This window comes from Parasteatoda tepidariorum, chromosome 3 (assembly GCF_982258835.1).
Source record: "Parasteatoda tepidariorum strain Cologne lab strain chromosome 3, Ptep-v5.0, whole genome shotgun sequence".
NCBI lineage: Eukaryota > Metazoa > Arthropoda > Arachnida > Araneae > Theridiidae > Parasteatoda > Parasteatoda tepidariorum.
Window position 1 is genome coordinate 75,883,295 of NC_141757.1, and position 16,761 is coordinate 75,900,055.

The 16,761-nt window shown below is 28.4% G+C and overlaps 1 protein-coding gene across 1 annotated transcript in view; it reads left to right on the forward strand.

Annotated features, from left to right (window-relative positions):
* The first annotated feature begins 635 nt into the window (after positions 1-635).
* LOC107448732 (calcium/calmodulin-dependent protein kinase kinase 2) overlaps positions 636-16,761 on the forward strand; it is a 154,866-nt gene continuing 138,740 nt past the window's right edge. Inside the window, exon 1 of the mRNA XM_071181596.2 lies at positions 636-813. The gene's annotated coding sequence lies outside the window, so the exon portion shown is untranslated. The remainder of the gene's footprint in view (positions 814-16,761) is intronic.

The following is a 16,761-nucleotide window of genomic DNA, read 5'->3' on the forward strand; positions in this document are numbered from 1 at the left end:
ATTATTTTGTAATTAATTCGCATTATTTTGTAATTACTTCGGAAACATAATTTGTTTTTCATTTTTAATATAAAATTACGAAAATTATTGTATTTTCATTGCTATATTTAATTATTTAAGCATATTATAATATTTTTTTTTATTTTTGCTCACCATATTTCAGACGACATTTTGTTTTTGTTTTTTGGTATTTTTAGTGTATTTCAAAATTTCAACTATGAATTCAATTTACCTGCACATAAAAACCCCTAAATAAAACCCCCCAAATTTTGAAACAAATTTCATCGAAATACTAATTTTTGCCACGAAGCCTTGGAAGCTGGCCCACTGTGCACTGGATATGACTTATCGATTAATTACCGATACAATTACTTACCGATTAACAAAGTACAATGTTTGCAAGTTAATGCTTATAAGTTAAGATATTTTGCATTTTTCCCCGTTTTTCATACCACTAGATATAACTTATTGATTAACTAAGTACAATGCTTAAAAGTTAACCATCTGAAATATTTAGTATGAAACCATACATAAAACATAGGGAAATTTATGTGTTGTGCTTAAACACACCTAAAGGTTTTAATCTGCCCTCATTTTATTTTTATTTTTCGGTGAAGACAAAGACATGCTCATTCAGCAGAAAGGAATTTTCCTGTCCTATATACAGTTAACAGGATGAGAAGGAATTTTGTTCTGAAGAAAAGAAGGTAATAGATGAGGAATCTGAGAATTCAGAAAATGAACAGAAAGTTCATGTTAGTTAGGAAGAAAGAAAAAGAAGAGGAAAAAAAAGAGGGCATTTTATTTGTTGAGGTAAGAATACTTTTATGTAAATCGTCAAAGAAATTGAAGAACCAACTGAAAGAATTACAGAATAAGATAACCTGAAATTTTAGCGAAATTCCAGCTTCATTAGTACAAGGAATGTTATCAAGACAAAAAAAGAATTATAGCTGACCTATTTAAAAGCATAGCATTGCAAAATAAATTAATTTTCAACCTATAAAGTTACCATAACAGGTACTTAAAAAAGCATTATGAAAAATGAAATAAATTAAAATGTAATTAACTCCCTAGGTCAAATGGCAACCCTACTAGTAAAAATACGTTTTATTAAATTTTTTGTAAAGAAGCAAAATTAAAAAAAAGTTCTTTTTACAAGCATAAATACTTTTTTATTGAAGAAAATCCCTTTTGAATGTTTACCAAAGCTTATTTTATCGTACGCACGTAAAAGAAAAAAATATTATGTACGTGTCATATTTTTAACTTACAATTTATATTTTAAAAGCAATTTTATCCAATCCGAATTATCCCCAGCAAAAATTCTACCTTGGCCCCAATTAGGCTCAAAATTGGATAAATGTAGATCCTATTTAAACATTCATCGAAGGACCAATATTGGGATGCCTAGATGTTTTTAATATTGGTACTAGAATGGCCTTTAATATTGGGCAATTGAAAAGTGGCTGTAAAATTTCGGGTAAAAGGGACAATTCTATGTCGGATCAATATTAACTGAACAGCGGATATAAAATATTAGGTTAATCTCCTATTTTTATAAATGGCCAATATTGGAAAATATCGACTCTTTTTACCCTTACTGAACCAAGATTAATGAGTATTGGCCCATTGAATGCCCAAGTTATTTTGCTGCAAAAAAGTGTTGAGAAAATTAAAGCACTGGAAACAGTGACAATTCAAGCAATTAAGGTAGTATTTAAAATAAAATTTTAACTACTGCCATGTAATGAAAACTAAATCTGCTAAAAGTTTTGGTCTATAGTTGCTTCTATTTTTGTTATTGAGATAAATTAAAATATTTTACTTTGCGTAGTCAAATTTTTCATTATTTTTTAATAATTTTTTTTTGTTTATCTGTTGATGACACATTTTCATGCGCATTAGAATAAATGTATGGCTTCATTACCAAAACATTTCATTTCAAAAACAAACACAATCTTATCAATATAATCTTACTAGTTCTTTCTATCAAGTGTTAATTTATCAATTTTATACAATTCTTTACCTGATAACTACTTTTCTGTATTTAAAAATTAGTTTAATTTATATACCTCAACACTTAAAAATGGTGGAAACTATACATCAAAACTTCTATAGGGGTTTTGTGTTAGTGTTTTAGAACGTTGTTAACACTCTTAAAATTATCTTCGAAAGAAATTTAAATAATTGTAGACAAATATTCGCCTGTGAACAATTAAAAAGTTGCGAAACCAAAAATTTTTATTCACTAACAGTAAAAATTGAGTAATTTGTTTTTGTATAGGTAATAGGCAATTTTGTATAGATAAAGGTAATTTCTTTTGTACAGGCATTGATCATCATCATAACCTAATCCGATCACTTAAAAAGTTTTAAAAAAAACTCAATTTTTAATATTAAAAGAAATTTAATCGTATAATTTAAAACATAAAAAAAAACTTAAGGCTAAAAATTTTTTCTTTCAAATCAAACTCAGTGAATACATGTAAACTAAAAGCGTTACAGATTTCAGACATGTGACTAAACGCTTTTTATATTCGTACTTCCTTAACTATAAAATTGAATTGCCTGTTTCTTTATAAATCTAAAACACACTGATTTTATATTATTGTTATAAAATTTATTATAACCCATAATCAGTTTTAGTTTGTACACAACGATTACGACTTCACATTTAATTTAAAATATAAATCACCTGTTCAATAATATCCGAGTTATTGGAATTTCATATTAATTTGCACCTGAATCCACCGGAGAGGTATGCGATCTGTTTGATCATCGGCAGGTGATGTAAATTGCAATTAGATAAGCGAAATTCGTTGTGCCAACGCACTTTTCTGAAGAGCAAAACATCAAATTATCTACCGATAAGATAATATAGGCTTTAGAAAGTTTGTTTTATTGTATGGACACTGAAATTATAAAAACTCTAGGCCTAATTATGTAAAGAAGAAACGTTTAATTAAGGCAAAAAATGTAAATAAAGAAAAATAGTAATTTTCAGAAGAAATATATTCAAAATTATCTTTTTTTGTATCAAAATGTGATTTTTTTTGAGATTTTGAAATGCTTGATCTCATTTTTAAAAATCGCGATCATTCTCTTTGGCATTGATAATTAAATTATACTTTAAAATTGCGAGAAGGTATTTGAGAACAGTTCCTTTTTGCTTTTTAGTCATGATAGTTTGTATTTCTTTTTGTTTATTACATAGCTTTGAAGAACAATTTATTCAGATAATTTATTTTTTTTATCAATAAATATTAAAAGAGTGATAAAATTCTTTTAAAATATACAAGAGATATATTCATGTTTTTTTCTTCAAATGAATAGATTTAGCAGACTTTCTACGTTTCTTAAGTACATTAGTTCATGAAGAATTTAACGAATTTAAATATTTTCATGCTTTCCGTCTGTAAAATAAATTGAAATGCAAATTAATGTTTTGAAGATAAGCTAAATTGTTATTTTTTGTGACTGGGAATGGCAATAAAAATGAACTATTAAAATTTTTGTTAACGCTGTGGAAATGAATAAAATTAAATAGTTCATGTTATGGTTATATGAAAAGACTAACTACATAATTAACATTTATTAACTCTTTTAATTTTCAGTTTTATATTTTGATACTTAAACCTACGCTTCACTTTAGATGCGGCTCCTTACATTTTTATTTTATAAAACTACGTACATTTTACGAAGTATGAATTTGGGCTTTCGCAGGGTTTTCAAAATAATGTTCAGAATTATTTGAATGTTTATCTTATATTATTTAAAAAATGATTGATATTAAGCATCATCATTACAAAGCAGAATAACTCTTGTAGTAAGAGAAATTTATTTATTATAATAGAGTCCCGATTATCAGTGAGTTAAGAGAAGAGATCGAAAATTATATTGTACGAGATGAATAAGGTTTTTTATTTGTAAAAAAAGTGTAATTGAACATTTTTATGCATAAAATTTTATGTATAAACACTTTTATGATATATGTGTGCATTAATGGTTTCTTTGTTTCAATGCTTTAGACGTAGACATCTGTTGTATGTTTGAAATATATACGCATGTATGAATACATTTTAAAATTATTTTTCGTATTTCCTCAGCTTCAGATTCCCCTCTTTGACATTTTTCTGATAATTCGCGATCTTTGTTGTCCGCGGATAATCGGGGTTCAACTGTATCACAATGATTCGTTTGTCATACAAAGTCACAAGGTATGAAACTCATAAATCGATTCTTTATTAATTTAGTAAAAACAATTATACCATTAATTTTTAATAAAAAGAGAAAATAAATGCGGTTATCAAATAACTTTCACTGTTTCAAAAATTTCAATTTAGATCTTAGTAAAACTTTTGTCATATCTGACGGACGTAATGATTTATTAACTTACATATTTATAAGCAACACTTCCAGCTCAAAACAAAGAAAATTAGCAAACATTAAAATGAAATCTACAAAACAATCCGTAAATGCCAAAAAATACAAACATTTATTTTAATTGTTAAAGAATTAATATCTAAAAGCAGACAATTGAATCATGTGTTTAATTTTTCAATTTCATATTTTCGTTTAAGGGAACATGTTGTGCACCATACGGAAAAAGGATAAATAATGGCAAAGGGAAAATTCTCTCATAATTGAGTTAGCTCCTGCTGTTCCTCTTAATAGTTTTGTTTAAATACATTTACTTCCAATTTTTACGAAAGATATTTTTGTTTTCTTCAAAATATTTACTTAACTGATTACCTACTTTTCTCATACAAAAGAGATTTATTTTTTTTCGTTAATGTAGCTTCGTTCTATATTCATGTAAAAAAAGCAATTGCGAGTTTTTAACTTCTTCTATGTTTTACTTAAAGTGCTTTAAAATAGTAATCTAATTCTTATCCTTCAAAAAAAACTATGTATTGATTTTTTTAAAGCACAGTGAAAAAAATTGCAAGCAATTTCAGACGGCCACTTGTGAATCTGTACATATGCAAATTAATGAATTAATTTTGTGTTTTAATTAAATTTATAACTATAGTTGATAGTGTTGCGTAAATTCAATCCTTAATATGTATTTTTTTAGAATACTTATCAAAAATTAAAACAGATTATACACGTTGGGGATTGCAAAGAATATTTAGCAGAAGAAAAAACTAAAATACTTTCAAAATCAAGGTAAAAATCTGCGAGAGTATTAATTAACAAGACAGGAGTGATTACGGAAAGAACCTGGAGTTTAGAAAAGAAGATTAGAAAAGCCTTTAAGTTTCAACATCCAATTAATTCTATTTTGATGCTTATTGTGTCTTCTTCTGAAATTGGTCATATTCCGTTGTTTGCTTTTATATTGGTTAAACACTGATTTGTGACCACCAAAGGGAATATTTTTTTTGTTTTCCTTTTTGGTAATAATAAAAAAAATACATGTTAAGCGCTAAATTTATGCAACAACCAACAACCTGCATGCAAAGTATTCAACTTTTAACTAACGTGCGTATTAAAGGAGCTGATGAAAGTCAGAATGAAAATAATAAATATAGAATACAATATTATAAACCTGCTCAAAAGCCCATAAACTCGTCTGAAGCCATATTCACTGCCTACTTGAAAGTAGGAATTCAAGATTTCCTTCATACGACGTGGCGAACAGCAAAAACTGCTGACTAAGTTGAAAATGGCTGGACTCGTCACTATTAACTAAGATAAAGCTGTTTCAGAAAAATTTTGCCGATTTCTTTATTTCTTTAGTTTTTTTTGCGTCTTGTAATTCAGTTAAAACCTGTTATTTACTCTGATGATCTTAAATGAGTAACTCGCCTCATTTTGTTTAAATTTCGAAATAGTTTTGTTAATTTGTCCCGATAAGGGAGAGGGGGGTTTGTCCGAATAGTAAGTTAAATATAGTTTGATCTATAAAAAATATGATCATTCATTTAAATTCATCCCGCAATGGACTGATTGTTAAGACACGGCTCCCAGCAGTTCACCGAAGTCAAGCATCACCGGCTGCGGTCAGTGTGCGGGTGGTGACCACTTGGATCAGTCTGCATAGGGAACGAGGGTGCGCGGTATTGGTCCTCCTTAAGCTGTTCTACCGTAAAGTGCTCGACTTCGCGATCAGGTCGTTGGGCTACCGAAGCGGGGGTGCCATCCCCTCTGCAGAGGATCAAAATTGTGATGGCATGTCTTCGGATCATCCTGAGGGATGTTTCCCAGACCGTCGCCAATAGCCCATTGAGTAGCTCTAGTGCGACGTAAATGAACAACAACAACAACAATATTTTTGACAGAAAAAAGTAATAGAGAATACTGTATGCTTTATATCTCAAATTGTGATTGGGTGGAGGTTTTGTATTTTACGTGTATTATATAGAGTAAATAAGCCATATAGAGTAAATATCTATTATCAGCTTATTTGTGAAAATTATATAAAGAGGATTAAAAGCATACTTAGAATTTTCCCTTCCCATCTCCACCTCTTTTACAGTTAAGTCCGGGCGGGTGTGGTAGGGCCTCTTAATTTGAATTCCCAGACAGCCCAGATGTTTCCCAGGCAGTCGCCAATAGCCCATTGTGCAGCTCTAGTGCGACGTAAATGAACTACAACAACAACATTTAAATTCATCAATATAACTAATCATAGTTCGAAATGTTTTAATTAAGAAATTTAAAAATAATAATAATAATAAATGTATAAAGCATTACAATTACAAATAATTACAGAGATAATAATTCTATACAATATTGAAGACGTGTAAAATAATTATACTTCTGATTTGAACAAAGTCTTTTTGGAAACGTTAGTATTTATGCTATGAAAGAGGAAAATCGAAGACACAAACTGCCACAAATCGTTTTAGTTTCACGTGTCTTTTAAATTTAATTGTATGCTGTTTCGTACTTGCCTTGGGCGTCAAAAAATTAGATATGAGATGAGGAAAAGTAAAGTTTTAAATAAATTTCAAACTCTCCCAACAAAATTTTGTTAAAATCTAACAATGTAATCATAGGAATGTTGTTATGCAAACTTGAATTGTTTACGTTTCAAATAGCAAGTTTTAGAGATTGAGAGTTTGGTTTGAACTCTGTAATTAAGTTTTTTTATTGCTTTTACATCTGTTGCACTTATTGAATTAACAGAATAATTTTTTTTTATAAAAAACTAATAATGGGATCAGTACAAGAAGTAGTTTCATCATATATCTACTTTATTCGTTATGAAATACTTAGATGAAATAGTCTCTTCATTCCAACACAATTCATAATATATTTCCATTCTTGTAGGTACATACTGAAAACAATTTCCAAAACTGTAAAAATTCAAAGTTAGAATGTAATTTAATTTATGAGAGTAATTTTATTGATGTTTTCTTTCGTTTTATTATTAGTTATAAATTTATTTTACTTAATTACTATTTTGTTCGCATTTGTTGTTTGTTTAAACGTTTTGAAAAATTATCTGCTCATGAGGAAGATAACCTTTAGATATGCAGATAGAAAAGTTGAAGGCAGTTGAAATGGCCACCTAATGAGATAATGAAAAGCAATTGTGTCGATTTGAGTTAAAGTTAGTTAATTATTTATTTTTTGAATCAATCAATGCTTAATGTTTTGTATAAGATATTTGATATTGATCTATGTGAAGTTAAAGATTCTCGTTCTAAGTATTTTAAAACAAATGTCCAAAAAAAATTTTGTAACAAATTTTCTTTAATTTCAATCGTAATTATTATTGTTAAAGTATTAAAAAGTATAAAAGTATTAAAATATCCTGGTTACTTAAATTACACAGTTCCTAAAGAAATATCGCAGAAGTAATCGCAGTAGAAATATCGTAAAATAAAGTTATCATTAATAAAAAGGATTGAAACAGCATTCAATAACGGTGTTTAAGTTAAAGCCGTCACGACTACGATTAATGTCAAACTGTATGATTTATAAATGACATAAAACGTCTACCGCGTTCACTAAAACTCGTCAAATGTCAACAGAAGAATGTAAAAAAAAATAAAGTAAATTTTCAATCTTACTTTATTACCTTCATTCTAGAGAGAATATTGACAACGAAAAAAAAAGTTTAATAGTATCATTTTCCTTCAGTTTTTCTTATTACAATATATTACTGGCAACACGCGAGACTAGAGTTAATAAGTTTCATAATAATGGCAACGTCAACATTAGTGATAATAGATATGCGATCGTTATGAATTTCGTTTAATATGTCTTTTCCGACATAGATTGGATTATGAATGTTCCTTCTTTTGCCCTTTTGATGAAGATGAAAGACGAATTAAGCCTTTATATTAAAACTAGGAAATATTTTATTCAAAGAATGTGATAATGCCTTTAGCCTTGAGAAATGATGTATAAATGGTGTCGGTGTTAAGTTTTAATTTTTAATTTTAAATTCTGAATTTTTTTTTTAAATGTTGTGAATATAGCAGTAAATAAATAATGAAATGAAAATAATAGTTATTTAGAATTCACTTACTAAACCATAAATTCCTTTTTGTTTTCAGGGAACTTTCAGTATGTTAAAAATAACGTGGTAAATTAAAGGATATGATGCTTGCGAATTTTGATATAAAATGGAGCTTATTTTTTAGGTGGATTTATGAATTGAAAAAAAAAAACGCAAATACTTATTTTTAATTCATTCTAAATATTTAAAACTAATACTGAAATAGTTAAAGAGACGAATAAATTATATTTAAATATATTAGATAAAAACATGCGAAAGTGTTTTAAAAATAAATTTGAAGTAATTAAAAAAATAATTATATAAAAATGAATGTGCCTTTTTTCAAATGTATTTGATTTACTGTATAACGATTTCAAAAATGATTCATTTACTTTTCTTTCAAGGTAAATGTTTTCGTATTTTTTTTAAAGAAATGCTAGCATATTGTTAAAAAGTGCTTGTATTTGTATGTATTTGTGAGAGTTTAACACCTGATTGAGAAAATATCGTATAACGAGGTTACTTACCACTTTTGATGGGCAATATGGAATTAGTGAATAAAATGTGGCGCTTGCAATGCTCACCATTTTTGTTCATCTGCTCAAGACATACAAATACAAAATAAAAAAAATTCTATTATTGAATTTGATAACTATTATAATATTATTTATATTAGTATTATTAGTTTTAATAATATTACTAATTGCATTGTTATTATTTATACTTAAATAGTAAAATCAAGATTGAAAAAGTTTTTAGAATTTTAAGTTGTAGTGGGGTCTTTTTTTACTTTTTTTCATTTACCATACAACATTAGAGGATTCACCTTAGTCCAATATGATACCTTCCTTTGATCTTCGCAAAAGCTGATGTGTTTTCATGCTCATCTATATCTACCAGTGTCCTCCTAAAGTACAGTTTGCAACAATTCTGAATATGAAAGTATCACGCATAATTAGTTTGTGGTGTTTTATCATCAGGTTTGGTTTTTTAATTTATTTTTCACAGATATTGTGAGTTCAAAAGAAACACAATCCTTGTTAGTTTCGTTTTTATACTTTTCATTCACAGGCACATAACTCACAAAATGGCACAAAATCACCAACCGAACAAGTTTAATATTCTTGATATCTATAGTATAAAAAATAAATAAAAAGTTTTATTTGATTATTTTATTTAACAAATAAATGTAAATGAGCTTATGAGTTTTGATTTTTAAGAAAAATCATTTTTCCTTTCACATTGAAAATATAATAACGGTTTTTTTTTAATAAAAATTACTTCTTCGTATTAATTAGCAAGTTGAACAAAACTCGAATTGTAACTTGAAAAGTTGTAAGCGTTATTCCTATCCCTTTTTTCTTTAGTTCAAATGTATGATTAAGTCTACCAAATAAGACTTATTTTTTCCACAAATTCGCAGAAACTTACTACAAAAATTACTTTATTCTGTTCAAATGCATATGTGGACTTCCGCTTCTTAGTTTTGGAAAACACACTGTAAGAAAAATTATAGTTCTGCGCTCACTGAAACATTTGTCGACTCCTAAGCTTTTTTGAGGAATTTCAATCGCAGAACATGTAAGTTATTTGGGTAGAATTCCACACAAACAGAAGTGATTTTCGAAAAATGACGCCAAATCCACGTGCTTGAAGATGTAAGTAGTTTAAAATATTATATAATTTAGAGTTATTACGTAAAAATTTTTTTCTTTTTGTCTCAGTATCTCTGTGATCTGTATGAAGTATTCAAAATAATATTAAATTTAATAATTAAAAATAATACAGTCAAAAACATGCAGGCCAATGTATGTGTACTTTCGTATATATGACGAAATTAATGACAGTGTAGTAGTCAAGTGAAATCTCTTTGTATTAAAAGTATCTAATTTTATATCTATTTAGTAATATTTTTACGTGTATTTAAATTGTTTTATGTTAAGGTAGGGTAAACCAACCAGTGAAGGAACACTATCCAGTGAAGGAACATTTCATATATACGAGTATATTGATTAAAAATAAAAATTTGAAAGTTTTTCTTAGATTGATTGGTAACAATAGCTTACTGCCAAACAAAAGGAAGTCACCTAGCAATGTTTTGGATTACCTGGTCAAATAGATTTCTCTGTAAAATTTTTTGAATGTGTTATTATCTCTGCAACACCTTGTTTCCTTGAAAAAATTATAAGGTGAGTGTTTGCATTTATATGTTTGAAGTGGAATTAATTGCATGTAATAGTTTTATTTTTCTCACTGTGAAAAAGAGAATTCAAAATATAGTTATTGAAGTTACGTTTTATTTTTTTAAGCATCATAACATAATAAAGTACTGAGATGAGGGGGTGTTTATTCACTGGATCCCCAAACGATGAAAACGATTTTTTCGAAGTTAATGAAAATAAAAGATAAATTTTAATTTTCTTGTACCTTTAGTGATGTTCCGCATCAAGAGTATGTTGAAAATAAGAAAAACAACTTCTAACCAGTGAGGGAACAGACATGTTCCTTTACTGGGCATAGATTTCCCAGTGAATGAGCAGTATGTGTTAATATGTTGACACTTTAATTTTCAATTCATGATTACAAAAAAAAGTTAAAATTTTCCAAGAATAGGCTTGCTTTTAAATATTTGTATGGCTTATAAATTCATAAAGAGCATTAAGAAATAACCAAAATTAAGTGTTCCTTTACTGGGTGTTCATTCACTGGTAAGAGCTGTTCCTTCACTTGGCCTTCTTACTACTTGTTATTTGAACCTCCAAAACTTTAAAACAATATTATGCAAGTTCTCTAAAAAGTTTTCTACGTAATTTGTAATTAGTAACAAATATGTTGACACTGTCATTTAACTAAAATTACGAATTTTGAAATTAATATGATTTTTTTAAAAGGCAAGCGAAGCTTAAGTGTTCCTTCACTGGTTAGTTCACCCTATATGCGTGTAAATATAGTTACATGGAGAAGAAAACCTTCCTCGATTAACCAGACGGAAAGAGGATTCTAACTCATGATCCGTCTATCACTGAGAATATTTTTCGTCAGCACAATGAACGGTACGAACCGGGATCAGAATTAGTATCAACCAGCCACCGCTAACATTTAAACTTGGGTCATCTCATTAGGAGGAGATCGCTCTACCTCCTAAGTCATCACGGCTCTCATAGTCTCCGTTCGACGTTACGACTAGCAATGTTCTCATAGTTACGGCTAGCAATGTAGCCCTTGAAATTTTGAGCCCAATCCAGAAGACAAGCTAACTACTGGATCAGGTATTAGAGGAAATCTTCCTTCGCGTAGAGAACTTTTTAATGAAACTAAAGCGCATTTAAAACAAACCTGCTCTCGGAGAGGAAAGCCATCCATGGTTAGCCTGATGGCAAGGGGATTCCCCATAGTTTAATTGAAAAAACCGGACTGTTTGTCGACGGCATTTTGCAATGCACCATGCTAATTAGAAAAGTCTTCACCATGAACCTTGCTAATTTGGAATTTCAAATCTACCCGTTCTTTTCATCCTTATTTCAATCATGCAGTATGTCCTTAGGGTGATTAGAAAAGGAGTATAAAATTCACTGAATTTATTTAGGCTCATTGAAATAAAATTTGACCACGCCCGATGATTTGAATAGAAAGCTTGAGCTATGCATAATGTTAACATATTCCTTTCTTTTGAAGTCTTTTTATTGAACTATTACTTCGATTTGCTCATCGCAGTAAGCTTTTAATATCGCGGGATCATTGCAAATGGCTTACAACTAATTAGGCTAATTTAGAAGTGGTTTACACGTTCTCTAATCAGCCTAAAAGTAAGTGGGCTTATTGCAGTCGGCGTAAAAATTATTAGGCTGAGTGAAACGTACTGCAGACTTTTCCAGTTGGTCAAACACATTACAAAATGACGGTTGTGATTAGTAAAGAGTCTGAATTTTTTAAAATTTACTATGATATTTTAAGAAAATATCTTAGATCAAAAGCTAACTTGTAAGTGTTCGCGCAAAATTACTTACTTTTAACTGAGAAATTAAATTTAGTAGAAGAAAAAAAGGAAATAATTTTCCACTAAATATTTAATAAAATTTCATCAAATTAATTAATTAAAAGAGCTTTTAGTAGTTTAAATTTTTTTAAACAAATCTAATGGCAACATATGTGAAGTAATGTAATTAATACTTAATTCTACTGTTGCAATCAGATATTTTTCTAACGAGGTTATTGACTCCCCATCCTTTTACATTTTATATCGATTGTCAGTTAAAATTTTATAGTTGCGAAATTTCACCAGGGTATTTGGAATATTTCCTTAATTAAATTTGGTTTGTTTGCATTCGTAAAGTAATAAGCCGTCTTGTAGCAAATGAGTCAAAGTTTACTTCAGAATTATAAGGTCTCCTTATTCCCAACGAAAAGTATTTCCTTTTACAGTGAGAGTTACAAAATATATTTTGTAATTTTAGGTAACGAAGTGTCATTTAGTTGTTAAGTAATAAATTATATGATTCTTCTGTGAGTATTTTTAATTTCTTTCCTCAAGCATCAATGTATTAGTAGGAAATACTGTAATTTTTTTATAATTTACTAAGATATTTTGTTACAACATATAATGTTTGAATGAAATCATAATACTAAATAATTTTTCCTCTTTAATTTTTTATAACAGTTCTACTGAATATAACACCTTCAAAAGGATTATCTAAAATATACTGAAATATAAAACACTAAGAATATGAATCAGATTTAATTATTTTAAGTATTAAAATATAAATTTCTTGATTTAATGGTTGGTATTTTAATGGGTTAAAGATTTAATAATTATTAAATTCACTAAAATCCATGGAAACACTTAGTCATATCGGTTCTGAAAGTGTTAATCTAAATCCGGATCTGAAATTTAAAAAGGTTAGATTTTTTTAGAAAATTATTTTTACATTGGGCAAATGAGATGGAATGGTTAAATGGAGTTTTTTGGTTATCCCGCTTATAGAGTTCTACCTGTTTATCATTGCTATATATTCTGCATGAGGCGTGATGGCAGAGGGAATAGTGTTCATCTTCCAATGAGGTGACCCGGATTCGAATACTAGCGATGGTATGTCGATACGAATACTGGAGGATTTCATCTCCATGTAACGCAAATGCCGGTTAATTCCATCAGAGGATCCCCCACGAAGGCAAATTTCTCCCAATACTGCATCCAGGAGTTCCCTTGTCTTCTGGATTGGGTTCAAAATTACAAGTCTTGATTGGATTCAAAATTAGTGGTCGTAAACCTAAAACATTGGGTCAGTTGTTCAACGACGATTCTAATATACGTTCTGCATGGTGTGTCATTTCTACAGAGAATCTAGCAGAGTGTCAAACAAATGCACCCCAAGATTTATTTCTTTTGTCAATGTAAATACTAATGTGAGAATTTTCACTTTCTGAAAGCTATGTTTAATTCAATAAATTACATGAAAGAGTAGAGCTATATTTAGTGCTGTGTGTTATTTAAATCAAGTTGTTTTGCTTGGATGCTTGTCGGGCAAAACGGGATATCTCGAAGTAGGAATGGCCTACTCAATAGGGCCAGTTTTAGTAGTATCGAAATTTTGATAATGATTCATGCAGCGTGTTTCCCTTCTACTCAGAAGAACAGAGCAAAATAAATATATATTTTTAATTTTTTTTCTATTTGTCACGAGTTGTTTGCCTGAAGGAACTGTTGATTATTATTTCACCCCCTTCCTATCATAAAATATACTCTTATTGAAGAAATAGGGGGTTAGTATACTTACATACTCATTTTGAGTAGCATACCCATATTAAAGCAATATGATATATTAAACTCATTCTTCCATTTCTTTCCAAAAGCTCTTAAGTATTTTTCATCTAAATCAAGTTACATGAAGAAAGTGCAATTTTCAAAGAATCGCAATAAATGTAACATGATTTTTATTTGATAGTTATTTAGAAAAAAAAGGTTAGATTCTAGCTAAGCATATTTAATTTAAATATTATTTTTGATTTCAAAAAGTCACTAAAATTTGCGACAAAAAGCGTAATTTGTAAGACCACTAAAAATGGTGTAAACAGACTGCCCTAGTCATAATAATGCTTAGGTTATCTTTGCCACGTGTACAATCGAATTATGCCAAATATCATTTGATCAAAGGTTAAAAAGAAGGATAAATAAATGGAATTTATAAATAAAGTACTTCACGACATGTTATAAAAAAACATTAAATGAAAATATAATATCATTTTTTGATTTCTTAAATTTCCAATGGTTTCATTAAGTATTGTATCATTAATTCTGATGAAAAATACTTACGAGAAGGATAAATTTAAAAAAATGTGTAGTTATTAATAAAAGGGAAAAGATAAATAATTTTTCATTTATGGCTGAAGAAATGATATGCTAATTTCTTTTAACTTGATAAAATTTTTTATACTTTAACAAAATATGATAATCTCCGAGCATTTCCTTAGATCCCATTGAATTTCTGATTCTATTTTTAGCTTGATTAATGAATGTTTGCTACTTGAATCAATGTCTTATGAATGTATTTTCGAAAATAATTTTGTAGTTAGGCCGGAATTTTTGTTTGTTTTTTAACATTTTTCAAGTAGCATTACGAATTTAAAAGATAATCATTTAGTCGAGTCTGCTTTTTTAAAATCAAGTAAAATGTTTTTAATATTTGGTTTTCTAAAATTTTAAAGAATATTTTTTGGCGTCTTTATTTGTCAGGCTACTTCTAATAAACATTGTTATACACATAAAGGGCATTGTTGCAAGATTGATTAAAAAACGATGTATAATGAATGCAAAATATGATAGAAATCGGTCGAATAGTTCTCGTGTCGTAAACTACATTTACGAACGTAAGCTAAATAAAAAGAAAGCATGAATTGGCGCAATTTAGATGTTCTCGTAATCTGTTATTCTAAATTGTTTTGATGATTTGGCTCCATTGAAGTTATCGCTTATTTTTCATGACTGTTGGTGTTTGAATATTCGATCTTTCTAAAAATTCTGAATTATAAAGTATGCCGTATTAAAGTATACATTTAATACGAATTATACAATAATTCAAAATATTTAAAACAATATTTTTCAGTCTGATTTTTTAGGAGTTACACGTGTTTTGATCAGCTTATATAGTTATAAAAAATTCTGTAACAGTGCATCATATCAAGACTATTTTTACTAGAGTTTTAATTCAACTGGAAGGAAATTTTAATAACGAAATGAATAAAAAATTCTTGACTTCAGGCTTGACCAGTCACAAGAAAATTAGTTTTCTCAGAACTCTATTTTTTGAAGGTGGACACGATCTCTGAAAACTAATATACTGATCTAATCAAAATTTTGCGCATTTTTTCATATTAAAATTTTATAAGAGTATAATTGGCTGATAACAAGAACGATTTCTTTTTAGCGTAACTTATTTTACTATGCTTGGTACAAATAATTTTACCTAACACCGTTCTTTTTTTATGCAACTCAGGCAAAAATACAAATTTAAATTTTTTCGCTTAATATACAGTCAATATTATCTCAAATAAGTGTGGAAAATTTCAATACAAACGGTGCATTCCTTTTTGAAAAATCCCGTCCGCAAAGATATTTTTTTTCATGATGTCTTTGAAAATTAGTTCTACATGGCAGAACTTTGATAGGAAAATTTTTTATCGAATATTCTTTAAATGTTTTTATATGATTAACATTTTTTTAAAATAGTTCTTTTATGACATTAGACTTTAAAAAAATTTACTTTTTTGGCCTTCAAAACTCGTGATTGTTTAAAAAACCCCTGCTAAGGATCAGAAATACGTATCTTTTGAAAAAAAATATGATTATTCAAAGGAAAACGTTCTTGGGTGTTTACACTAACTAATTAGCATATTTAATTATCAATACTATATAATTAGTATATTTAAGATTTACCCTTAATATCGAATTTTAGTTGGTGAAAATATGTTCACTAGTTCAAAGGTTATTCTGAGTGATTTCTTCTTCTCCCATTTATTTCTTTATGTTCATCCTATCATAAAAAAGTGGAATCTAGATCAGACATTTTTTATTAAACTGAACAGTCAAATCTATAAACGCTTCTTTCTAAATTTTTGACATTTGTTTTCATGTTCCATTTTCTAGTGTCCTGATTATTTAGTCTTAATCTTGTTGATAAAAAATATCAGATATAATTTACTCAGTTAAAGAATGACAATAAGATAACTTTTAAATAAAGACTCGAATTTTTTTTTCTTCCCATTTCTTTCTACAACAAAATGTTTTTCATTTTTTTTCATAAAAGACG